Source organism: Myxocyprinus asiaticus, chromosome 25, assembly GCF_019703515.2.
Source record: "Myxocyprinus asiaticus isolate MX2 ecotype Aquarium Trade chromosome 25, UBuf_Myxa_2, whole genome shotgun sequence".
Taxonomy (NCBI): domain Eukaryota; kingdom Metazoa; phylum Chordata; class Actinopteri; order Cypriniformes; family Catostomidae; genus Myxocyprinus; species Myxocyprinus asiaticus.
In genome coordinates this window covers 28,644,544-28,670,579 of record NC_059368.1, presented here as the reverse complement: position 1 = coordinate 28,670,579, position 26,036 = coordinate 28,644,544, and positions in this window count along the sequence as shown.

Here is a 26,036-nt window from a genome sequence, read left to right as displayed (position 1 = left end):
TGAATGCCCACCTCCCTTAGCGTAGCAAGGGCTGCCTCTGTGACCTTCGTGAAGATGCGAGGAGACAGGGACAGACCGAAAGGGAGGACCTTGTACTGATATGCCTGACCCTCAAATGCAAACCGCAGGAAGGGTCTGTGTCGAAGAAGGATCGAGACGTGGAAGTACGCATCCTTCAGGTCTACCGCCGCGAACCAATCTTGATGCCGGATGCTTGCCAGAATGCGTTTTTGCATCAGCATCTTGAACGGGAGTCTGTGTAAAGCCCGGCTCAGTACTCAAAGTTCCAAGATTGGCCGCAACCCACCGCCTTTTTTCGGTACGATGAATTAGGGGCTGTAAAACCCCTTCTTCATCTCGGCCAGAGGGACAGGTTCTATTGCGCCCTTCCGTAGGAGGGTAGCTATCTCCGCGCAAGGTAGCAGCATTTTTGTCCTTCGCCAAGGTGAAGTGGACACCGCTGAACCTGAGCGGATGCCTGGCAAACTGAATCGCATAGCCGAGTCGGACGGTCCGGACCAGCCATCACGACTGATTGGAAAGCGCAAGCCACTCGTTCAAGTTCCGCGCAAGGGGGACCAAAGGGACAACGTCGTCGGACGTACCGGCAGGTGGGGCCTCTCGGCGGGGTTGAGCTCGAGGTGCCACACCATGTCGTGGCCGTGCTGAGTCTAGGGACATCGAAGCACTTACCTGGCTCCTTATGACCACCCCTGGAACAGCCTCGGATGGGAGAGGAAGAGGCCTGTCCTCGTGACCCGTGGAGACTGTCACATCGGGGGCGGATTTGTGCCACAGCTGGGCGCTCAGGGGCGGGAGACCACCAATGGAGCACCAAACCTGCCAAATAGAGTGGTGGACGGTGGTCATAATGACGGCCGTGCACACTGGATACGTGACCCAGGGAACAAGGAAACAGCTCTTGCTGAACTCTTGAGTACTGCAGCCACTTGGGCATGCAGTGCAATTAAATGCAAAGGCAACAAAAAGATGGAGAGGTCTGCTTACCAGCTCCAGTGCAGCGGGTTTCGTCGTCCCTGGGTCACCCGTCTCAAGGGCGCTTTGAAGCCTTTAACAGGTTCTGGGCGGCCGTGAGATGGGTGGCGTCTGCTTCCTGCGGTGGACTCCACGCCGGGGCCGGGCCGAAAGGGTGGGCTGTGGCGGAACCGGTGCAGTCACCGCAGGGGGATGCCCTTGGCGATGAGCAGACAGGGTGTGGGATCTTGAGCTGCGCCAGGGCAGGATATGCCGGATAGGCTCCGTCTACTGTTCCACCGTCGAGAACTGCTGGGCAAAGTCCTTGACGGTGTCGCCGAATAGGCCAGCCTGGGAGATGGGGGTAGCAAGGAATCGTGTCCTGTTGGCCTCACCCATCTTGACCAGGTTGAGCCAAAGGTGGTGCTCCTGGACCACTAATGTGGACATCGTCCGCCCAAGAGACCGCGCCATGACCTCCGTCGCTCAGAGAGCGAGGTCGGTCACCGAGCGCAGCTCCTGCATCAGGAGCCTTTAGTGCCTTTATCCACTGGGGGTTTGCCGAATAATGCCTTTATCCACCGGGGGTTTGCCGAATAGCCCTTGACTGCCCCACCATCGAGGGTAGTGAGGGCGGGGAAACTGAAAAGATCAGGACCGGACAGTAAAAAAGTGCCTCCCATGACCTTGTCAGCTCTTCATGCACTTCCGGGAAGAAAGGATCGGGGGCGTAGTGTGGCTTTGAGCGGCGCCGCGAGCCCATGAACCAATCATCGAGCTGCGAGGGTTCAGGGAAGAGCGGAGGGTTCCACTCTAGCCGACACTCGCAGCTGCCTGGGAAAGCATGTCGTCATCTCCACGTCAGCCTGTGACTGGGCAATCGTCCCCGAAGGGAGGAGCCCAGCTGAGGCTTCCGTGTCCGACTGGACCAGCTTGCTCATCACTTTCGCAGGCTCCGAATAAGAGATCGAACTCGCCATGAGACGAGCCGGCGGACTCATCTGGAAGCCCGATCGGGGCAGACGAGCATGCTGGGGAATGGGAGGTCCACGGGGGATACCCGGCTGAGGCGGTCCCATTGGGGTCCCCAAATCGCCCCCAGTGCTAGCAGCGCTGGCCTCATACCCATGGGTAAAAGGACCGAGGCAGGGAGCCTCTGGGGTGGCTTGCTTTCTTACGTAGGCGAGCCGCGACCGCATTGTTGCCATGGACATGTCCTCGCAATGAGTACATGACCATCCACGAACGCTGTCTCCGCATGAGCAGTGCCCAGACATGAAAGACAGTGATCGTGACCGTCAGAAGGCGAGAGATAACAAGCGCAACCAGGAATAACACACAATCAGAAAGGCATCTTTAAAAAGACGCGTCTTTAAAAAGACATTCGGTGTGTGCTGCTCTTTTAGAGAAATATACTCTTTTATTTCTGCCGAAGCGCCCAGGGGCATTCTCTGCAGTGCACAGTGCAGAGGAGGGAGAAGCCGCTGAAATGCACCGTCAGATCCAGCAGAGGTGAATGAACAGTCGTGGGAATTCAGCTCAGTGAGCATGACCGTTCGGCTCCAAAGAGAAAATCTGAATGAGTGGTTGCATACCAGCTCCTTTTATACCCGTATGTCCGGGGGAGTGGCATGCAAATACCACTCGGCAATTTTCATTGGCCTTTTATCAAAGACTAGAGGTGTCTCGGGCTCCCAAGAGTGACCCCTAGTGTCACTACATCGACACAACGTCGAGTGAGTGGCAGAAAGGGAACACCAAGTACATTTGGAAAGACAAATACATTTGGAAATGTCAAATGCAGTCTTTTTCAGGCATGCAGATTGCATCTCTGAGATCAGACCAATGCAGAAACACACTCTTTCTCTCATAGACACACACACACACACAATTGGGGAAAGCAAGGGAAATAAAGAGGGGGCAAGAAAAAAGTTAAGGGCATAATGACTCTTGGGGATAAGACACATTGATTTGATGCTAATTGCATTGTCTGGCGGCATAGAAAGAGAACATCATTAGTGTCTTTAAGTGTAATCATTCTCAAGAGTGAGTACAATGCGCTAACACACACACACACACACACTTAGCTTATAACACCATCCATCACAATCCCTCATTCTCTCCTTGTCTTCTTTTCTTCAGGGCTGTTTATTCATTTGGAAGCATCCTTTTCACTTATGTCTAGAATAGCTTTCTCTCTCTCTTTCTTGTTAGACACCCTGCCTAAGCCTATGTGACAGTGATGAGTTGTTAGTCTGAAGACTTCTGTTCCATTTAGCAAAACAATTTGTTCAGAGTTTCTGTAGGTTACATCATTGCACCAGTAGGTGGCAACCAGTGAGTGTCTTCTGTGTATTAAGAGTAAGTCATTGATGGACTCACTTAGCAGATTTGTTGATTTGAACAAAGTCGTCTTCTTAACCTATTACAGTTTCCTTTTCTTTCTTTCTTTTTTTTATGAAATAAAATAAACTTTCCTTCTCTGTCTGTTTCTTTCTGCTCTAAGTTATGTGCAACTCTAGCTACCATAACAACTTGGCAGTGTGATACTGCAAAAATAGTTGACAAATTTGTATGGCAAATGCTTATTTTGTTTTTCATAAGTTACTTTGGATAAAAGCATTCTCTAAATGACTAAATGTGAATATATAGAGGCCGCAAATCGTGTGAAAGCACAATAAGCACTTTCCCACAAATGGCAATGTAGCAGATCAATATTTTTTTCCTATTTTCTGTTTTTGTCAACATCTGGATTTGACTTTTGATATTTTATTGTGAGTTTCAATAACAGCTTTACCTCATTTCTTTTGTGTTTGTTCATTAGTCATTTGTACACATTCATAAACTGGGATAATTCTTTTCACCCCCTATTACTCTAAGTTGTCAAGCTTGACACACATGCTGAACTGAATGAACAACATGTTGCCTTTTGTTCAGTCTTTGTCTGCAGGTCTTCATGAACAAGATGCCTTGTTTGTTCAGTTTGTTATTGTAGCCGGTGGGTTGTAAATAATCACCACAGTTACAAAAATATCTTTGGGGGGTTTTATTCTGATGGCTGCTTGAAAAAAAAAAAAAAAAAAACAACGGTCGATGGGGCCGTATAAAAAAAAAAAAAAAGGATACGAATTACAAAAAATGAAATACAAAAATTTTATTAAAAAATGAAATACGTTAATATGAAAAACTGGGAGCTTTCTTGCGCAATACAAGTTCTCACGTTCTATACACGTGTGTAACAAGAGAGAGTACCGGAATGTGGGTGTGCAAAACTCCAGTTATTAAAGGGGCCACGTCCAATTTATGACTACAGTTAAATTACATGTAATTTCTCCACTTGGCTACATTATTCCCTGCTAAAAGTCATTGTCCCCGATAACTTAATACATATTTTTCACTTCTTTAACAGCTTCTCTAACGATCACACTACCCAGGCATGTTAACACCTGAGAGAAGACTTCAGGACTGAGTGAAACAGCACTGTATGCTGATTTTGGCTCATTAAATGGGTTTGAGTGTATGACAGCATTGCCTCTTTTAGTTCTTCTTGGTGCTGGTACAGGTTTTTTCATCTCTGCTTCAGACACTCTAGGAGCCGTGCCAGTGTCAGGGTCAACCCCCTCTGGACCAGACACTCTAGTAGCTGTGTCATTGCTAGACTCAACTCTCTCTGGTACAGAACCTTGTTGCTCAATGTTCTCATAAATCAGTACAGGTTTACCTGTAAGGGCTTCAACAGCTGACACAGGGTTTTCAGGGTTCATATTCTCTGTCTCTTGCAGACTAGGATAGTATGTGACCTCTTCTAAAACAATAAAATCAGGATCAGAATGCACAACCTCAACCTGCTCAGAAACAGATTCTCCCCTCGATTGTAGTGTTGTGGGAGAACGGGTCAAAGGGTCAAGACTCTCTGCAGCCTCGTGTTTGGCGTATTCCCTGGCTTTTTCATGAGCTTCTCTTGGTGAATCACTAACCAACCATGTTTTCTGTGCACAGTTTGCTCTTGACCTAGCAGCGCATCTACTGGAAGATGTGGGTTGACTCCAAACAGCAAGTAATGTGGTGAGTATCCAGTAGCTGCATGTGGTGTTACATTATAAGCATAAACCAACTCAGAAAGGTGTTCTTTTTTCTTTTCAGGGGAAATTCACGTAATAGATCATGGAGCATTATGTTAAAGCGCTCACACTGAACATTGCTCAGCGCAATGGCCGATAGGGTTTGGTGCGGGTTTTCTTCACACCATACATTCTACACAGCTCGCAATTACTTCACTTTAAAAATGTCTGCCCTGATCAGAATGCAATCGTTCAGGCACACCACATTTCATGAACCACTCTTTCAGAAGGATCTTGGCAGTGGTATCAGCCCTCTGATCCTTGGTTGGAAATGCCTGTGTGAACTTTGGGAAAACATCAGTCATAATTAACAAATTCTCACGGCCATCAGAGGCAGGTTCAAGCACAGTTAAATCTACTGCCACTACTTCAAGGGGCCTTGAAGCAAGAAATGGCTTCATAAGAGGACGTATCCTTGCCAGAGGCATCTTGATTAAGATGCACCTTTGACACTTTTTGATCCACTGCTCCACATCATTATACATGCCAACCCAGAAGCATCGTTGCCTCGACAGGTTTAGCGTGTGCTCAATGCCCTGATGTCCCATACTGTCATGAACACTTTCAAGGACCTGTTCTTTTAGACATGAGGGTAAGAGCAGCAGTTGACATTCACCAAGATGGTGGTCATTCACAATACGATAAAGCAAGCCATCTGGCTCTCTAACACACTTCCACCGCTTTATCAGTGACAGTACAGACTTTGATAGACCAGATCTCTCAAGAGTAGTGGTCTTTTGTTTAGTTCCCAAAAAGGCTTTAAAAGAACTGAGTTTGGGATCTTTTATTTGAAAATCCTTCAGTTCAGCTGTTGTAAAACCCCGCAGAGTAGGCATACTTCTTTGAGGGTTACTGCCTTCCTCTACTCCACACTCTAAAGCACAAATCTGTCTAACCCTACAGCACTTTTCACCAGCCATCAATAAGTCAGGCTCTATGGCTGTTTCTTTGTTTATGATATTGCAGATGGCAACACAGTCATCATGTTCTGCATCCTCAGGAGTGGCAGGCTCCCCTGCTTATGGCTGCCTAGAGAGGGCATCAGCAGCTACATTATGCCATGTTGTGTGGTATTTCACCTCAAAATCAAAGACGGCTAATTGAGCGATCCATCTTTGCTCAATTGTACCGAGCTTGGCCATTTTTAGGTGGCACAGAGGGTTGTTATCTGTTACAACCACAAACTTGGAACCCAGTAGATAACCACAAATTTTTTCAGAGATAGCCCACTTCAGGGCCAGTAGCTCAAGCTTCATGCTACTGTAATTTCAGTCATTCCTTTCTGCTTTACAAAGTCTCCCACTAGCATAAGCTATGACTCTCCTACATTTACCCTGCTGCTGGGATAAGACAGCACACAGGCCTTCACTGCTTGCATCAGTCTCCAATGTGAAAGGAAGATTTAAATCTGCAGACCCTAACAAAGGAGCAGAAGTGAGCTTCTCTTTCAGCAGCTCAAACACTGATTGGCACTCTGATGACCACAAAGCACTAAACTCTCTCTTTGTGGCACCAAACTGATTGATACACAGGTTCACTAAATCACGAAGGGGGCTGGCAATTCTAGAAAAACCCTCAATGAACTTTCTGTAGTAACAGAACCCTAAGAACGAGCGTCATTCCTTAACTGTACTGCTAATTTTCCATTGCTTGACCACTTCAACGTTACCTGGATCAGTACCAATAACTCAAGCTGAGATCTGATGATCTAAGAAAGTTACTTCTTACTACAAGAAATGACACTTTTCAGGTTTAAATTTGAGACGTGTTTCTTTTAGTCTGTTAAAAACAACTTCCAGTCTCTGCAAGTGCTCAGGGAAAGTGGGTGAGTACACTAGTATGTCATCAATGTACACTAGCATGATCTGAAAAATTAGATTACCCATGGAAGTCTGCATGTGACAAGACTTCATTACTGCTTTGAAAGACAGAAGCTATACAGACAGAATTCACAGGCAACATTAAAGGGTGAAGGATACAGGGATAACTGTATAATCATATATTCAGTCTTATTGAAGTACTCTGTCTGGTCTTGACATGCAATTTTTGTCAAATCCACTTGCTAAATCAATGGAAGAAAATAACTTTGCTCCTTGTAGTGCATCAAAGCTTTCATTTATCATAGGCAAGGAAACTCGTCTTGCTTGGTCTTTAAGTTCAGCTGCCTGTAATTGACACAAAGCCTGACACTGCCATCAGTTATAATAATAATAATTATATTTATTTTTCACACACACATTATACATTTGCACATATACAGTGAAATTCTTTTTTTCACATATCCCAGCTAAGCTGGGGTCAGAGTGCAGGGTCAGCCATGATATGGTGCCCCTGGAGCAGATAGGGTCAAGGGCCTTGCTCAAGGGCCCAACAGTGGCATCTTGGCAGTGCTGGGGCTTGAACCCCCAACCTTCTGATCAGTAACCCAGAGCCTTAACCACTCTGAAAAAAACGAAAAAAATCACATGTACATAAGTATTCACAGCCTTTGCCATGACACTCAAAATTGAGCTCAGGTGCATCCTCTTTCCACTGATCATCCTTGAGATGTTTCTACAACTTGATTGGAGTCTACCTGTGGTAAATTCAGTTGATTGGACATGATTTGGAAAGGCACACACCTGTCTATATAAGGTCCCACAGTTAACAGTGCATATCAGAGCACAAACCAAGCCATGAAGTCCAAGGAATTGTCTGTAGACCTCCGAGACAGGATTGTATCGAGGCACAGATCTAGGGAAGGGTACAGAAAAATTTCTGCAGCATTGAAGGTCCCAATGAGCACAGTGGCCTCCATCATCCGTAAATGGAAGAAGTTTGGAACCACAAGGACTCTTCCTAGAGCTGGCCGCCTGGTCAAACTGAGTGATCGGGGAGAAGGGCCTTAGTCAGGGAGGTGACCAAGAACCCGATGGTCACTCTGACAGAGCTCCAGCATTTCTCTCTGGAGAGAGGAGAACCTTTCAGAAGAACAACCATCTCTGCAGTACTCCACCAATCAGGACTGTATGGTAGAGTGGCCAGATGGAAGCCACTCCTCAGTAAAAGGCACATGACAGCCCACCTGGAGTTTGCCAAAAGGCACCTGAAGGACTCTCAGACCATGAGAAACAAAGATTGAACTCTTTGGCCTGAATGGCAAGCGTCATGTCTGGAGGAAACCAGGCACCGCTCATCACCTGGCCAATACCATCCCTACAGTGAAGCATGGTGGTGGCAGCATCATGCTGTGGGGATGTTTTTCAGCAGCAGGAACTGGGAGACTAGTCAGGATCGAGGGAAAGATGAATGCAGCAATGTACAGAGACATCCTTGATGAAAACCTGCTCCAGAGCGCTCTGGACCTCAGACTGGGGTGAAGGTTCATCTTCCAACAGGACAACAACCCTAAGCACACAGCCAAGATAACAAAGGAGTGGCTCCGGGACAACTCTGTGAATGTCCTTGAGTGGCCCAGCCAGAGCCCAGACTTGAACCCGATTGAACATCTCTGGAGAGATCTGAAAATGGCTGTGCACCGACACTCCCCATCCAACCTGATGGAGCTTGAGAGGTCCTGCAAAGAAGAATGGGAGAAACTGCGCAAAAATAGGTGTGCCAAGCTTGTAGCATTATACTCAAAAAGACTTGGGGCTGTAATTGGAGCCAAAGGTGCTTCAACAAAGTATTGAGCAAAGGCTGTGAATACTTATGTACATGTGATTTTTTTCATTTTTTATTTTGAATACATTTGCAAAGATTTCAAACAAACTTCTTTCACATTGTCATTATGGGTTATTGTTTGTAGAATTTTGAGGAAAATAATGAATTTAATCTATTTTGGAATGAGGCTGTAACATAACAAAATGTGGAAAAAGTGAAACGCTGTGAATACTTTATGGATGCACTGTATGTTCTCTGACTTCCCTATACTGAGTGGGTGGGATCCGCCTATATGGCTGGGCCACTGGTACATCATCCACCAAATGAATCTCATGTTGCACTTGTAAAACCGAGGTCTTCATCCTCGAGAGCAAAAACATCAGTGTACTTCAACAAATCACTCAGCTCTGTCTGCTGTTCAGGAGTACCACCAATGTGTAGCTTGTTGAGAAAGTCTTTGGACCTGTCCTCCAATAACTTCAATATCAGCAAAAATTCTCTGAAATCTCACCTCACGCATTTTCTTGGACTTCACATTCTCGACACAAGACAGAGTACCAAGTCTGGTTCTGGCCTGAAATCACATATCTTCTGGGGAGAGATTCACAACCTGTACCTGAACAGTTTTTCTGAAGACACAAAAGAGGGAACAACAATCAGACTGCCAGGTAAAGGTGTGTTCACTGGTTCTAACAGGAAGTCCTGTGAACCATCATTTAACATAATCTTTGCTCCCTTGACCATTACCATTGTAATTGATGAAGCAGGTATGTGTATCGTGTCTTTTCCATCAACTCAGACTACGCTTCGCTTCTTTAGACTGCTGGTACCCTGCATCTGCTGCAATGCCTCCCTCCAATCAGACTGCAACTCTCCACCTAGGGTAGTATCAAACTCTGCATGAACCAGTTGTCTACATCTGCTAATGATGTTCATGCCAATGAGGGCTGGTACAGCAGAAGTGTTTTGTGAGTCTCTGACTACTAGAAAACCACATGCTGGTAGGGTAATACCCATGGATTCAAACTCCAACTCAAGATAACCTAGGTAAGGTATTTCTAAACTGTTGGCAGCTGTAATCTTCAGCCAACCTGCTGTGGACAACATACCTTCATCCTCCCCAGACAGGTGCTCTCTGAAAAAACTCTCTGAAATAGTACTGATTTGGATTCCTGTATTAAGTAAACAAGAGGCCATTTCTCCACTAATCTTTAGATTAGCGACAGGACATTTTCCCACAGCACACTTGAGTAGTCAGTCACAACAAGTATCGATACTGGCTGAGCCTATGGGCTGCCCTCGCACTGTCTGGCTCACAGCAAACAAGAGTGCAAGTTTCCCTGCTGCACTGACGATTTAGCATTCTCTGTGACAGTCTGTTTGTTTTTCTTCACACACCTCTTAGCTATGTGTCCTACACAATTACACCGGAAACATATTGGCTGGCCATCATCTGTAAACCTTGGCTGCATCTTGGGTTTACAATGAGCCACAGGTTCTGACTTAGTGCACTGCAAAGTGAATTCTCGACAGCTTGTGTTAGCTATCCAATAGCTTTTCATTGTTCTGCTATAATTTTTAAAACTTCTTCAAGAATAGCAGGGTTTTTCTCAGGTATGCCAACAGCAGTGCACTGAGCTTCTGCTGTCTCAGACACAACACTTCTGTTGCTGACTAACAGCACAGTCACTGTTTGTGAAACGAGATTTAGGATCTTCTAGAGACCACATAAGGGCTTCATCTCACACTTCAGTTAGTGCTGACTATGGCTTGTCTCTCACAAGTTTACGAAGCTTCCTTCTAAGGCCTGTATCCCTAATCCCCTCAATGAATTAATCTCAGATTGCCAAATCATATTTGATATTGCATTTGATGACTGTTTCAGGATAGAACTCATAATTTGAGACCAAACATGAAAGTAATTACGAACATCCTGGCCTTCCATAAGTTTACGGCTATAGAATGCTTGCAATAACTGAGACACACTGTGCTTTTCTTGAAAAGCTTCTCTCAGGTACACAAAGAGGTCATATGGTCGCTTTGGTTCATTCCCCATCCATAATCTGATCTCCTCTAAGGCTGCACCATTTAGGAGAGAGAGAGAGTATGAGGTCTAACTGATCCTCTGTGGTCTGATTTCTAGCATGTATATGCTGTCTACTTCATCAATAAATTCACCAACATGTCTCCCATTTTTGCTGAAATCACCACTAAATGGTTGGATGTGATGTTCTCTTGGCACATAAATTTAAGACCTGCTTGGCTCTCTACTCAATTTGGTGATAGCTGCCATGGTCTCGTCATGCTTTCTGGTGAGTTCTAGAATCTGTCCCCGAACATCATGCATACTACTACCTGCACCATGTTCATCATCAGTGTTTTGTTATACTGGACTATCATCATCAGATTGTGACATTTTGAAATGTTCAAATTATCTCAGTTCAACTCAGTAAAACATGGTGTCAGTTCACTTGTGGGCAAAACAAAAAGTCTCTTAATCAGTCCATAACATTGAAACCAAAGGATATGTTGCCAAATGTCTGTATAATACACTTATTTTCTTGCTTGTAGAAAATCACTGGATAGGTGTCTCATCAAACAGTACCCTTGTGTTTCTCTCTCTCTCTCTCTCGTCCAGCAGTCTCGTCACCTTGCCATGTCACCTCTGGCCGATGCCTGTTCACTGGACCACTGCACCACAGCCTCCAATCTGTGTCCCAAAGACACCTATCTTCACCTCTACCGTATTTCAAAAAGAACAAAATACTGACCTATTCTGACAGCTGCTTTAAAAAAAAAAAAAAAAAAAAAAAACAGCAGTCGATGGGGCCATATACAAAAAAAAAAAAAAAGAAAATAAATGAATTACAAAAAATGGAATACAAAAATGAGATACAAAAATGAAATACTGTAATATGAAAAATGGAAATGAAAAAAGGTACAATGAAATATGGTAGAAGCCAGTCCTCACATGTGCACAAAACGTAGTCAAATTACACACATGCAATCCATGTGCTTCCCAAGAATTCTCTACCAATGAACAAAACTGGGAGCTCTCTTGCACAATACATGTTCTCACATTCTAACCAGCACACGTGTGTAACACGAGAGAGTGCTGGAAAGCGGGTGTCGCAAATTCTCCTGCAGTGCCCCACAGAGTGAGTTATTTCCGCACGTGACCCTGCACAGCCAGTAGAGGGGGGCAGAATGTAGACGAGTATTTTTTTTTTTTATTTTAATTTTTGATTTCTTGTCATTTCAAAAAATAAAAAAAATACTGTACATACTATAACAAACATGTGAACAAATGGGTTACGTCTGCGGTGATGTATTTGTTTTATTTAATTAGTTTAAATACATAGCTATAAAATAAATGAACAAATAATGTCAGCAGTACGGTTTGCCAATGCACTGTTTGACATCTCAGACATTTTGTGTGTGTGTGTGTGTGTGTGTGTGTGAGAGAGAGAGAGAAAGAGAGAGAGAGAGTTGGATTTTGTGGTTTACAAGGAACATTTTTTTAGGTTACACACTAGTAATTACGAGGGTATTATGCTATAAATGTGGTTTATGAGGACACCCCTAGTGTCCCTATAATTCAAACTGCTTAAAAGACATACTAAACGATGTTTTTTTGAAAATGTAAAAATGCCAAAAGGTTTCTGAGGTTTACATTTATGCATTTGGCAGACGCTTCTGTCCAAAGCAACTTACAGCACCCTGATTACAGGGACAATCCCCCTGGAGCAACCTGGAGTTAAGTGCTTTGCTCAAGGACACAATGGTGGTGGCTGTGGGGATTGAACCAACAATCTTCTGCTTACCAGTTCAGTGCTTTAGTCCACTACACCACCACCACTCCATATAGATTTAGGGGTAGGGACACAATATATAGTTTGTACAGTTTAAAAATTATGTCTATGGAGAGTCATTGTAATGATGTGAGTACCAATGCGTGTGTGTGTGTGTGTGCGTGCGTGCGTGCGTGTGTGTGTCAAGCACTAATGTAAACAGACTTGGCTGCATGCATTGGATAATCGTGCTCGATCAGCATGTGTTCACTGTGAGTATACAAGTTTTTAACTGTTATTGTGGTGCTTTTGTGATCGTTTGGCTGTCCGTTTCAGAAAACAAACATATCATATGCCTGAAAAGACTGTTTGAGTTGCTGTTTGTGTGAATGAAAACTGCATCTGTACCTAATAAGCAGACTATGCTTGCATGTAAAGATCGCGTTTAGATGTGATGCTGTGCTTATATAAGCTGTGAATGTTTGTCGTGGTACTTTGATGACAACTTGGCTCTTTGTTACATGAAATAAATGTATCGTGCATGAAAAGACTCTTTGAGTAGTAGTTAGTGTGACATCCGCTACTAATGTAAACAAACATGGCAGCACGCATCAGAGGAAGATCGCGTTTGATGTGTTGACTGTGCATATATGAATGCATATGTAAACTTTTTATCGTGGTACTTTGATGACTAGTTGGATTTATGTGTATAAAATATGCTTATCATGTGCTTCAAAAGACCATATGAGTAAATGTTTTAGCGAATATAAATTACAGGTGCTTGACCAGTGCAGCCTGTGTCAGTGTGAAAGCCGATTTGAATTTGGCAGCTTGTAACATAACTGGCTGTTGCAGTAACACATGACGCTACTCTGCGGGGGCCAGTTATTAACCATCAAATATATGTGATGGTACAAACGAAAGGGTTAAAGGGGCCACGTCCAATTTATGACTAGAGTTAAATTAAATTAAATTTCTCCCCTTATTAACATTATTAAATAACTTGTCTTGTGTTTAGACTCAAAACACTGACTTGTTCAGTGAAGGAAGAATTAGACAAATGTGCATGCAATTCTTGAGTTAATTTCTCCATCAAAAATGTAATTGGCTCTTTTACCTGTAAGGACAATCAGTAATTTAAGTGGTCCATCTCAGCTAAACAGTCTTTATTGATAGGCTCCTTCACAGCCCGCACTCGAATGCTATTTGCTTGCACTATTTCAGACTGATCTCACAGTGAAATTGGAAACTGTAGGTTGATTTTTCTTTTGCTAAAATCAGTCTGTGCTTTAAATTCTGTCTTTTACAAAGACTTAACAGAGTCAACAAGACTGTTACATGAGTGGCAAAGTATGGGTAATTTGACAAAAATTGCATGTCAAGACCAGACAGAGTACTTCAATAAGACTGAATATATGATGATACAGTCACCCCTGTATCCTTCACCCTTTAATGTTGCATGTGAATTCTGTCTGAATATCTTTCTGTCTTTCAAAGCAGTAATGAAACACCTATAGACTTTGCATTGCGAAGATAATATTTTCTTAAGAGCATGCTGAACTCTGTTGCTATTTGTATGTCTTTTGTATTATTTTTTCTTTTGCATATTCTGAAATCTTGAAAGATTGTTGTTTATCCCTCGTTAAGAATATTTTCTTGCCTATCTTTGTACAGCTGAGCCACTTAGCTTTCGTCACATCAGACTAATTCAAGTTTAGATCTGGAATGCTGAAAATCTAAGTGCAGATTATTCTTCCCATAATCCACTGCTCTCTCATCCAGTGTGCAGATCAGGATTAGAGCCAGACTCAACCAGATGTGACTAAAACAAGCCACCATCTACTTCTTAAGGATTATTTTTTTTTTTTTTTTTTTTTTTTGCTCAGTTCTTAGAGCGAGAGATGAAGGTTGAAACCTCAGTTTGGTCCGGTGTCACCAAAAAAGTGAGGACATGAGGGAGAGAGGATTCCTTGGCCTCATCCACTTAATAACATGTTTTATTGAAGGCAAAGTGTGGAAGCATCTTGTTTAATGCAAGAGATTAGCAGCACTAGAGGATTTATCCTGAATTTGGCACAGAGCACATTAAAAGCATTTCCATTTTACATTAAAACAGCCATGATTGCAGCTAATTTGTGAATACACTATGTGGCAGCCATGCAAAGGCGAGCTACTATGTACTGTAGCTTGTGTAAGTGCTAGGCTAATGTCCCACAGAGAGATAGCTGTGAACTGCTAAGTGCAGATCCAAGCATTGCTTCAACTGTCTGCAGTACTCACCAAGTACCTAACCCAATTCCCCTTATGCTCAGAGCAAGCATAAAAGCACATTAACATCTGCTGAAAGGAGAGAGCGCCAGGGTTGCTGCTAATGCCTCCTAGATGGGTTGCGGATGTCTTAGTGACAGAAATTCAAGAAGACACTATTTTGTGTACACACATACAACCAAGCTGAGTTCAATTCCTTTCAACACAATATAGCTGGAAAAGTTTTCCAGTTATGTGTCTATTCAACAACTGCCCTATCTATTGGACAGCTAGTTCATCCATTCTTTTTTTGACCAAATACACACACACATATACCGGTGTATGCTTTTCAAGATTGGGGAAGCATAGATCATGTTTCAATGGCGAAATGTGTACATACCTATTTATTTTTATTATTATTTAGGTGTATGCAATGTTGCTCCTACTAATTTCCTCTCAAAATATTACTTAGTAATGAAATTACTTGAAGGAATATTCCGGGTTTAATACAAGTTCAGCTCAATCGACAGTATTTGTGGCATAATGTTGATTACCCAAAGATTTTAACTTGTCACTCCTTTCCTTTAGAAAAAGCAAATATCTTGGTTACAATTAGGTAGCCTACTTATGACGGAAGTGATTGGGGCCAATCCGTAAACATTAAAAATACTGTTTCAAAAGTATAGCCACAAAACATAAACAATATACATGTTAACTTGATTTTAGTGATAAAATCACTTTTTCTTTAATCTTTTCTGTGTAAAGTTATATCTAATTTTACAACTTCGTTGCCATAATGACATAACACCTTAAACCCTAAAATGACCATAAAAACAATGATTTAACAACTTTACAGCTCAAATAATACCCAATGTTCAAATAAAGCCCAATATTCAATAAACAATCAAATTTCAATTGAAAATAGTACTAAAGGTGCTCTTATAGACTCCCAGTGAAGCATGGCATCCAGGCGGGACACAAAATGGCATGTTTAGAGAATCTCGTCCAATGAGCATTGCTTTTGCTCCATTGAAATCAATGGTAGAGCTAAAGTTTCAGTTAAGTTTTATGGATTATGTGCTTACAGACTTCAACACACATATTTTTTTGTTAAAAAATGGATCACGTTAATTGAACAAAGTGCGAAAGTGCTATATGTGATATTTATACATGAACTAAAATATTTAAATGCGCCAAAAGTGAGATGTAAGATCGATAGAAACAGACAGTAAAGCAAAAAAACATCCAGTTGCAGGGTCTTTGTTCTTGTTTGTGTCTGACTGAAGATTTCAGAGATGTGTCCAGTTTAAATCCAGCGTCTGCAGCGCGAGGCCTTCTTTTTATGGGCTGATCTCGTGTTCTGAGTGGTCTGAGAGAGAGGGAGAGAGAAAGAGAGAGATTGCAGCTCTGCCTTCTCTAAGGCTATGTATATGTAAGTGATAATGGAGAACGTAGAGGAGTGAGAAATTGATTGTGTGCATATGTGTGTCAAGGTTATTATAGTTTTGCATTTTCAAATCAGTTTTAATTTTATATCGTTTTCAAATTTGCTATAAATTTCTGTTTAGTTTTAGTTAGTTTCATTAATGATTTTGTTAGTTTTAGTTTAGTTTTTATTTTGTAAACACATTTCTATTTTGTTTTTATATATTTTAGTTTCAGTTTTAGTAATTATAGTTTTGAGAGTTAACAGAACACTTTCAGAGTGTAGACCAAAGCAAGACATTTGAATTTAAGCTTGGCATACTTACACAATACACTTAAAGCAAAACCAAACAGTTAAATATTTGCACATTTTATTTAGACTCAGCATACTTGTGCATAATAACAATAACATAATGGTTTGAGATTAAACATAGTAACGAAAGTGTAAAAGTTAAATGTATGAAAATTTCAAATGAACTCAAATTCATGTTAAACATGAAATCTTGTTAAACTGTTGAGGCTCACTGTACCAACGGCAGGCACTCCATCACTTTGTTTATATATGTTTACATTTACTGCATAGAATATGATACGTGTCTTGTATAATTTTGAAATCCGTGGTCGTCTGTTAAATATAGTATGTTATCCATTCATCCACAATGTCAGAGGCTGCTGCAGCGCAGAAATGATCCAAATATGGACATGAAGAAAATGTGTTTCACATCAGAGACCACATGAACAGACTTCCTCATTCGAATCTATACCTATAAACTCTGTATAAAGCGAACAAATAATGTTTTGTCTGATGAAAGATGTCATGAATATATAGATGACTAAGAAAATGTATGGTTTGTCAGTATTTTCATGCGATCACTGGTATTTGTATAGGTTCAGTGAACAGTTATGGATCTGGCACTGGACTCAGGCTGCATATTCTAGAAATATTATGCTTTCTGCTTCATTCTATGAATGGAATCCACATAAAATCAGTAAAAGCAGCTGTTATAACAACTCGATGATTGAAAGATATTTGCATTAGATTATGTGTAATTTGTTATGTTTACATGCACTAATGCTAACACGCTAGAGCCTTTGCCATAGTATTGCACCTATTACCCCAGTATGCCAGCCTTTGCCACTGTAGGACCTGAAAATATTATAGAAGATCGTGAAAAATGTTTTTATACTTGTTTTTAAATAAAGACTTCCTACCAGCCATAATTCATGTCCGAGACGTCTTCATATATCAGTCTTTCAGTTTCAGCTAACCTCATGTGCATTACATGCCACAACACCACCTGCAGGTATTCACCTAAACAGCCCAATAGTGTATGGCTCTGCGGCTCTGAAGATGAACACATCTCAAACACACACACAGGTCAGATTTTCCCGCCATGCGATGAGCTCGTTGATTATGAAAACGGTCATTTATTTTTGAGAATTTTTAATTTATTTCAGTTCGTTTTTTAATAACTGCTGTTAGTTTAGTTTAGTTTTAGTTTTTCATTTATTTTGAAATATTTATTTTATTTCAGTTTACAAAAATGTTTTTTAAATCAATAATTTTTTTTCATTTCAGTTTTAGTTTACGAAAATAACCTTGATGTGTGTGTGCTTGTAAAGTATGGTTGAAGAGACCAGCTCTCTTGCTGTCACGCCTCCACCCATCACTCTCCCCGAGCTTCTAATCACCTGCACACAAATTCACTAGCAGTCAAGGACAGCTCAAATACTCGCCACAGCAAATACTCTCCATTAGGATCACACAGACCTCACTGCTCTTCCACAGTGGTGTTATTAATCTTCGTACTCTCTTCACTCGTGTGAATCAATCAACAACAGCTACAATCTTCATTACTCTGAAACAGTTAAGTTCATTTACCATTCTACTCACCTGTTTACTTACCTGTGTTTCAGTAAAGTTCCTGCATCTGGGTTCACCATCCATCTGCTTGTGTTGCCTTCCTAACACTTGCCTGCAGCAAAAAGGAATCATAGCCAATCTAATACAGATAGACAGAAGTAGATGAGGGAAGTTTTTTTTTTTTTTTTATTTTTTTAAAGAGTGAGATTGTGAAAGGGGACTTGGCTGTCTGAGGGGCCTGTGCTGCAGCAGGCCCAACCTCTTCAGCAAGTGTAGCATTTTCCCCTTGAAATAACTGTTTTTAAAGACAGCAAGAGAACACTGTAGGATATTAGATGCAGAAGAAGTGAACAATTGCTAGCAATATGACTTGAATCCAGAAAAACCCAACCTTTTAATCTCTTGCTTTTCACTCCTTCGTGCCATGTAGAGTCCAAGGACCCTCAGGACCCGAAGTCCCGAGGAAGCCTCTCATTCTCTACTCTACGTTTCACACACCCAATGGGAGTCCTCCTTGCGGATGGCCTCACTTCAAAGCCCACCTCATCATGCATCCAGACAATAACTATCCGCGATCAGAACAGAGTCCAAGACATCGATGGAACGAACTTTCTTCAAATGCCAAAGAACCAAGCAACACAAGGAAACGCAATGCAAGGAAACGCAATGACACACAAGTACATCTCCAGACTTTTGCTCAAAGTGCTGGTGTATTAGTTAAATACTTTGGATAATCCGATTGCAAATTGATTTAGACTCAAAGAAGGATAAATGGTTCTTAAGGCTTTGTCTACAGACTCCATAAAGTTCATTTTCTCTGTATTGATCGTTTATTTCACATTCTGTCACTACTCACCAACCTGTTTCATGTTGTATGTGTTAGATTAGTTTTATGTTTAGAATAGCAATAAAGTTTGTTTGTATTCAAAGATAATTTGACTGTGGTATATTTTGATAAATAATCTCATCCCTGTTTTTAAAAGATTTCGCTTCAAAGCTATACCTAAATATGTGTGATATTATTTTCTATAAGCCATGAGAATAATATTACTCCAATAAGTGAATTAATCATAATTCCCTTATTAAAGCTAATTCCTTACAATAGAAATTGTGAGCGGATACAATGAGATGTTGTATTACGATTTTAATGGTGGAGAATTTTATTCAGACAAATAATCTAGTTATTTGTCATTTATCTTGCTTATAATGGCTGTCGAACGTGACTAATTCCATTATAAATGTCCTTACATAATAATGATGTAGAATAAGGACAGTTTAAATTAATTCCTAGCTCACACATACTGTTTCCTACAACACCCTCTTTTCTCTTGCTGTCTTCCCTCATGTCTTTTACACATTCACCCTTCTAATCTATCTGTAGTTCATACTTTGCTTGCAAATCAAGGTGCTTCAGTTTGACCAGGCTAACAAGCACTCACTAACACATCAGTTTTTATTGTTTAGTAAACAAGGCACAGTGATATTTAAGACTACACTTTTCCTTGTAAAAGTGTTTTTCGCACACCATTAAAATTTTATCTGATAACACTTTTGCCAGTGTTTGATTGTTTTGCAAGTGTTAACATTGAGAAACCTCTTGTTTTGGTGAATCTTATTGCAGTCAATTAGCAAAATCACCAGTGTTCGAATTCCGTGGAAATCTACTGAGCTTTCAGCAGGCAAAGATTCCATGTGGTTTTGCTTGTCATTATTGGGGTCTTAACATTCTCGGTAAGACTTTTTAAATTAGATTTATTTACTGAATGACATAATATTGAAATCTAAATACACTGATAACAGGATGCTTTATACTGAATGCATACTGTGGGTACCATACTGTACAGTGTAATTTTCAAGGTGGGTTCCCAATACAACCAATTATTACTAAATGTTTAAGAAGTGAACAAGTGAAAAATATTTTTTAACTTCGGTGAAGGTGGTTAATTAAAGGTACTCAAAGTGCCTCTCTTGCAAATAAATAAATAAATAAATAAATTAATTAATAAATTATACAAATAACTTTTTTTTTTTTTTTTTCCACTATATAAGTGAGGACATCTCAGACTTCCATTGATTTCATAGCAGGCTAAAGATATATTCTATCCACTAAACCTAACCCTCACAGAAACCTGTGCATATATGTAGATATAAAGCTAAACATGATTCGGCTGATTTATGGGCCTTTTTTACTAGTGAGGACCACCTAAAATGCCCTCACTAGTGGGTTGTCTACCAGTTTCACTATATTAGTAAGGACATTTTCAAAAATGTGGCACTCACAAGTATAGCCAAACCTGTACACACACGCACACACACACACACACGCCAAAATGAACATGGGGCAGCTGCTAATTGCACATTTTGTTTTTGTAGTTGTCATTATCTTTTGTTAGAGATTTTGTGCTGATAAAGCAGTTAGAAAGAAACAGTGAGGGGACAGTTCTCAATGGAAAATTGTGCATTAATATTAGACAGACATAAGCTATGACTGCATTCTTCAGAATTAATGCTTGGAATAGATCCTGGGCTTTGTGTTTGTGTAGGATTGGTGCTTAATGTCTACGTTCAGATTTAATCATTTATTTATGGTCTGAAACATTCTTAATTCCTGTATACTGTGACAAAGTTGCTGACTGAGGAATGAAGGCTCTATTTATGCTGAGGTGTTTTGAATCGATGATGATGATTTATAATATAATTTTTTTCAAATAAATATAAAAGCAATAATAATAATAGCAAATGAGGCAACAGACATTTTTATTTTTTTTATTTTTTTTTATTTAGCTATAGATTGTGGACCAAATTGTCCCCAAAATGAGCTAAATCTGACAACCTCCTTTTGGGGAAGTCCTTAAACCAAATATTTTATTATTATTATTATTATTATTATTATTTTATTATTATTATTATTCTAAAAATTCAAAACATTTTCTTTTAGGGCTTAGGTTATGGTTCTAAAGTAATTTTAAATAGATTCTTATATAGAACAATATAAGTCTATGGGGGTATTCGCACTTAGTCAATTCATGCATTTTTGCTGATCGGATACTGTAGCTATCCGATCATGAAAAGACCAAGTGTAAATGGAGGTGATTTGAGACATATTCCAGACAAAACTCGGTCAAGTGTAAATGCATCTGGCAGTTCAAGCCAAATATGTAAACTTTACTCTATCCAAACAGCGCTATGTTAGCATAGGAAAAATGCTAAACATAACAGTTGTTCTATTTCCTTTCATTCCAGACCGCCAAACACAGACTATTGGAAAATTCTTGTGCATTGACAAAGAATCGAATTAAAGAGTTGCCACACCGTGACACGTGACGCGTCTTTAGCTATAAAAGCCCCTGAACACATCTCCTTGATCTGCTCTTCATCCTCGCTTGATGGAATCAATTGTGCCGATATTTTGTGCAGTTAGTTTTGAAGAGTGCTTCAGTTTATATCAGAGAACTGTTTCATCACTGTTTACATCTTTATAGTTTTGCGGATTGGTTTATGAGAGGTCTTCTCGGTGAAGCACTGCTAGCAATTGGGAAGTGTGGTTTCTGAGTGTTTTCTCCAGGAAGCCTATCTTCATTTCTCCTAGAAGAGACTATCTCCCTCTTCTGAATGGTTTCAAACTTCTGGCTGCCTATAAGTTTGTATACCTTTGTGAACACACACTCTGAAGCCCTGGTTGCCTAGGCTTAATGAGTGCAGTGTAGGATTTTATATGTAAATATTTGTTTAAGAATATTGGCTGCGTTCGACCACCAAAATAATGTAGGGAAATGAATGTGAGAAAAATGGCACCTGAGCAGATTAGAAATTTGATTAAAATTCTCCACCATTAAATATGTAATACAACAGGCTCATTGCATTGCTGATAATTTGTATGCCAGGAATTTAGCTCAATAAGGGAATTAGCGATTGATTTGGGGAATATTAAAAGAATCTATGTTTACGTCTGATCAAAGTCTTCGGCCAGCTTACAGTAATACTACTTTCATGGCCATTGAAAATAATATCACAAACAGATTGAAATACTGTTTATGAGCATGTAGCTTAGGATCGACAGATCTCAAGGGACCAATATAATTTAATCAAATACACAGTAAATTTCTCTTCGAATACAAACAAGACTTTATTAACTAATCTACAACAAACAGCTAAACTAACAAACAACTAAACTAACACATAGTCAAACAAACACACAGGGGTTGGTAAGTGAGCTTTGACAGAAGATGAATGGAAAATGAACTTTATGGAGTCTATAGACCTTGCCTTGAATAAACTCTGAGAACTTCATTAAGTATGCCATGATTTGAGAATGGATTACTCAAATTATATTAAAGAAAGCACCAGATTTCAGCGAAAGTCTGGAGGTCTGTACTTGCGTTGCATGTGTTGTTTGGCGTGTGGAGTTCTTGAAGTCCTTTTGAAGTCCTTTGGCTTGGTTCAGTTCCAGGAGGCCTTTGTTTGGTTTGATGAATGGGTGATGGAATGACCAGGCGGAGCACTGGATGCGAAGCCTCCTGCCATGGAGAACTCGGGACTTCCTGGGACAGAGGTCAAAGTTTGTGAAGGCCGTAGAGCAGAGAGAGAGAGGGTTGTCGAGGCTGGTCTTTTAACCCATTCAGTTTGTTCACACCCCAAAGAGGCTCTAAGCCAATCAGAGCCGGCTTTGTAGAGGCCCTGTGGTCAAAGTATCCTCCCTCAAGATAATTAATTTATGGACTTTGTTCTAAGATTTGTCAGTTTCCCTCTCAAAAAGTGAACATTTTAATCATGAATTTCATAAGAAAATTATAACAGCAAATGACCCGAATATACTTCACACCATCATTCTGGAATTTAAGAGACAATCAATTACATACCAAACACTTGTACTCTCTTATTAAATTACTGTTATAATTCAGTTATAAAGCATGATAAAACTTCTTACTAATTAGTTTGTTAGTTTTAAACATGGACAATACATTACACATTATGAGAAACATACTTGTCAGGGTTATCATCTGCATGAGATGCATTTGTCAATTTTTGGTAAAATCCTACACACAGCTGTATATTTGGACAGTAGTGAAATAAAAGTCCAAAGTCCATGTCAAATGTTCATGAATTAAGCTTCATGTGAGATGGTAAGCCAGAAACATGCCTCATGATTGGTATAATGATTTTAAGGGTAGAAAGTTGGTTATATTGAAGAACAACGGAATGTCTTTGTTCTGAAATTCCCATGCAACCATGGGGAAGTTTCCTCAGCAAATGATCTTATCAGTCTTATCAAAGAGGAGAGGGGTTTTGTTGTGCTTCTCCCCCATTCACCTCTGTTCTTAGGCAGTTAAGATTTGCCAGATGAGAGAAACTCAGACTGGCGCAAGTCTGAATATCTTTATTGCTCAGGAGAATGTCAGTGTAGATTCTGTATTTAAGTCATTCAGCATAGAATTTGTTAATTCTTCTGCCCATAACATCCTACACCGTTATGCCTCAAGATTGTTTTGTGATGATTAAGGGATGCCTACTTTCATATTCCAATTGCTCCGGAACACAGGCGATTCCTTCGGTTTTCATTTACAGGTCAAATTTTTCAGTTTAGAGTTCTCCCGTTTGGCCTCTCTCTGGCACCAAAGGTGTTTTCGAAGTGCATCCAGGCTGCACTGGAATTACTGCAATGGAATGGTATGAGAGTGTTGCCATATCTGAACAACTGGCTTGTCTGTGCAGCATCACCACAGCAGGCAATGGATCAATCTTATCAATTGCTGGATCATATTACGGCTTTGGGGTTCACAGTGAATTGGGTCAAATGCAGGCTTGTCCAAACTCAGTCTACCCATTTATCGGTCTGACACTTAACTCTCACATGATGCTGGCCTCCCCTACACCAGACAGGGTATGTTCAATTCTGGCAGCGGTGAAGCATCTTTGGGTGGGCCACAGTCAATGCTACATTACTTTAATGAGGCTCTTAGGGAAGCTCACAGCAGCAACAGCAGTGGTGCTGCTGGGATTGCTATAGCTGAGACCATTACAATGCTGGTTAATTCAGAAGCAGCTGTGTCCAGTGCGGGACAAATATGCAAGGGTCAAAATCACACAGCACTGCATTAAGGCCCTGGCTCCATGGTCACAGATGCAGGTCCTCCTCAAAGGAGTTCCACTGGGTCCTCCAGCTGCACGGTGGGAGGTAATAAGGACAAATGCCAGTCTTCTCAAATGGGGTAGAGTCTGCTGCCAGAGGGGAGTGAATGGAATTTGGAGCGGGGCTTTGTGCACAGCACATATAAATGTTCTGGAATTGACTGCAGTGTTTCTCACTCTACATTTTCAGATGGCGCTCAGGGGAAAACATGTATTGGTGTGCACAGACAACATGGCAAAGGTTTTCTACATCAATCATCAGGGGGGCACAAGGTCACAGAATGCACTTCAAGTAGCTCACATTTTGCTGATATGGGCTCAATTTAACCTTTCCATTCGGGCAGCGTAACTGCCCGGTCGACTCAACCATGCCGCGGACGCTCTCTCATGTGGCAAGGTGTTACATGGAGATTGGAGACTACACCCGGAGGTGGTGCAGCTGATATGGTGGCCTTATGGGACCGCAGTAGTCGATGTGTTCGCAGACAGTCAGACAACTCACTGCCCTCGTTGGTTCTCTCTGACAGATGAGCCAGAATCACTGGCCCTGTATCCACTGCCTCACGATTGGCCAGACATAAAATTGTATTGTGTACTTCCCCCCTTTACCACTGATTTGGAGGACCCTGCGCTGTGTGCACGACTGCGGCCACCATCTGCTGTCAGTTGCTCCTTACATGTCTTTGAGGCCATGGTTTCAGACCTTCCTGTAGTTGTTAGCAGGGTCACCTTGTCCTCTACCCAGCTGATCAGATCTGCTGACTCAGTTGGAGGGGAGAGTTTGACATCCTCACCCAGACCGGTTGAAGGTGTGGGTATGGCCACTGGGTCCCCCAGGCCTCTCTTGGAGTGTTCACAGGGGGCCATGAACACTGTTTTGAATGCTTGTGTGGCATATACATGAAAATTGTATGATGCATGCCACTGATCCATTGCACTGTTCTGTAGGACAGATTTTAGATTATTTGCAAGATCTTGTACGTTCTGCACCTACACTCAAGGTGTATGCAGCAGCTTTGGCAGCGCACCATTCTGAGGTGAGTGGTGTCTCACTTGGCTCTGACCGGTTAGTTGTGGCCTTTTTGAAAGGGGCTAATCGTCTGTGCCCTCCATGAGCTTCAGCCTGCACTTTTTCTCATTTCTACAGATTGAATGTGACTCCCCTGCCAGCAGTGTGTGCTGTGATGCTCTCTACTTGTACTGATGCATTGCAAGGGGATTCCTCATGACTGCGTAGGTATTCATCTTCCACTAGTGCTTTCAGTACTGCCTCTGGCGGTCTTGAACAAAAGGGAATAGAATGCTGATTATGAATGTAACTGTGGTTCTATTACTGAGCGGAAGACTGCCAGAGTCTCTGGTCACTTGGAATTTGTGAGAATTACCTATAGATTGAGCTGATGTGTTCAGGGGCTTTTATAGCTAAAGACACATCACACGTCACACAGTGACAACTCTTTAATTCGATTTTCGGTCTTCTACTCAGTCATAGAACCACAGTTACATTAATAACCAGCACCAGGGCTCGCATTGCTAAAAAAAAAAAAAAATATGAAACGGATGCACGTTGTAGGAAAGACAGAACTTTTTAGCATAATCACAGAAGTAAACTCTGTTTATTAGCATATTGTGCGGAAACTGAAGACTGGATTTATATCCGTTTGGCGGAGACACATTAATATGGCCAATTGTAAATGAAATGTGTTAATGCAATTGGATAGCAATCCATTCAGTAAAAATGCATGAAGTGACCAAGGGTAAATACCCTCATGATCGATAACTAAGTGAAAATATACTAGGATCACATAGTCACTTAGTCATTACCACTCTGCTAATGACATT